Here is a 2,267-nt window from a genome sequence, read left to right on the forward strand (position 1 = left end):
TTAACCCCAATTGTTTTAAAAAAAAATACTTCATCCTCACAGATGTATTACTTTGGGAGCCAGTAAAAACAAGTGAAATCACATCTCACATTTTGGTGAGGACAAATTTATTTATCTTTTAGGATTTACCTGTTTCCTTTTGGGGTCTGGACACTTCAATTTCTCATATTCTGAGATGGTTTCTGTATTTCTCCTTGTCTTTTATTTCAATAACCTGGAAAATAAAAACTGTAATGTGATAACATGCTTATTTCTACACACACACACACACACACACACACACACACACACACACTGCTCCTCCTACAAGAAAATAACCCCAAATCTTCACAAAGTGCTGCACAATGCTTTTATTATTTTAGAAATTTTGGACACAAGAGAGACCTGGGCTTGAGTCCTGACTCCAACACTTGCTACTTATGTGACCAAAGGTGCCCTAATTAACCTCTCTGAGCCTCTGTTCCCTCATCTGTAAAATGGAGACAACCTATTTCAATTAATAATTGTACTAGAGGTAACTAAAGACTAGGAAAAAGTCAATAGAACTTTAAAGATTACCATAAAATGGAAAAACAAAAATTTTATAAAGTGCATATCTACAAATTATTCTACCTGAGGAAAAAAATAGAAAAATCAATGCAAAAAATCTAGCTTACAAATGTGAAGAATGACACCCAAGTGGATTGCTGAAGAGCAGGTTCTGTTAGAATACAGCCTATAAGACCAGTAGGCACTGGGTTCTGTGCTGTGTCAAAAATAGTATTCCAGGGGCAGCCAGGTAGCACAGCGAGTAAGAACACCGGCCCCAGTGTCAGGATGACCTGGGGATCGAATCCGGGCTCAGACACTTAGCACCCCCCGAGGAACACCTGGCCATGTAACCTTGAGAAAGTTACTTAACCTCAATTGCTTAGGGGTGGCCAGGTGGCTCAGCAGGTAAGAGCACCGGCTCCAGTGTCGGGATGACCTGGGGATCAAATCCGGGCTCAGATACTTAGCACCACACCCAGAGATAACTGGCTGTGTAACCTTGAGCAAGTTACTTAACCCCAATTGCTTAAAAAATATAGTATTCCAGGGTAAAAAGATGCTATTAGCAAAATCCATAGCTACCATGGAATCAAACAGCAGGGGAAGAGGTGATGATTAAGGGAAAGGAAGACTTCATGCAGCCCCTATAGCCATTACAACAGACATCATTTCTATTCACTGCTTCTCTTCCATAATGATCACACAAATTCACATTTCTATAGTACTTTTCAGTTTGCAAAGTGCTTTACCCATAATAATCCTGTAGTGCAAACAGCATTTTGAGCCTTTTTACAGGTGAGTAAACTAAGAGTCTTAGAAGTGAAATAACTTTCCCAAAGTCAGAAATATTTTAAGTAGCAATTTAAAGAAAGGAAACTTCTGACTCAGTGAGTGAACTACAATATGTCAAACAAAAAACATTACTAAGTATTTACTATGTGCCAGGCACTGCGCTAAGCAAAGAGGCAAAAGACAGTCCTTGCCCTCAAAGAGCTTATAATCTAATGAGAAATACAATAAACAAACAAATATATACAAACAAGTTATATACAATGAGAAATAGGAAATAATTAACAGAGAGAAGGCACTAGAATGAGGAGGGCTTGGGAAAGGTTTCCTACAGAAGGTTGGCTTTTAGTTGGAAATTAGAGGAAGCCCACAAAGCCAATAGGTAGAGATGAGGAGAGGGAACATAACAGGTATGAGGGACAGCAAGCAAAAATGCTCAGAGAAAAGAGATGGAATATCTCGTTCATGGAATAACAAGGAGGGCAGTATCACTGGATCAAAGAGTCCATGGCAGAGAGTAAAATGTAAGAAGGCTGGAAAAAGGTACAAGGAGGCTAAATTATGAAGGTTTTGAATGCTAAATAGATTTTTCTATTTCATCCCGGAGACAATAGGAAGCCACTGGAATTTGTTGAATTAGTTGTCAGGGTCAGACCTGTGATTTAGGAAAGTCACTTTCATGGCTAATTAGAGGATAGATTGGAGGGTAGGAAGACATGAAGGAGGCAGACCATCCGCAGGCTATCATAACAGTCCAGGTGTGAGACTATGAGGGCTGCTCATGCAGCTTGGGAATAAAAGTTAGCTGAATATACAACTGTCTGCTGGTATTATGCTAATAATGGACCGCCTTTTCTGAGCAAGAATATTGCAACACAATCTCAATGTCTTTAGATAGTTATTTTATTTGGTGCCATTGACTTGGAGGATCATGGGACCTAAAAAGG

This window comes from Petaurus breviceps, unplaced genomic scaffold, assembly GCF_028583685.1.
Source record: "Petaurus breviceps papuanus isolate PSGF00001 unplaced genomic scaffold, PetGlider_PUasm1.0 98, whole genome shotgun sequence".
Lineage (NCBI taxonomy): Eukaryota > Metazoa > Chordata > Mammalia > Diprotodontia > Petauridae > Petaurus > Petaurus breviceps.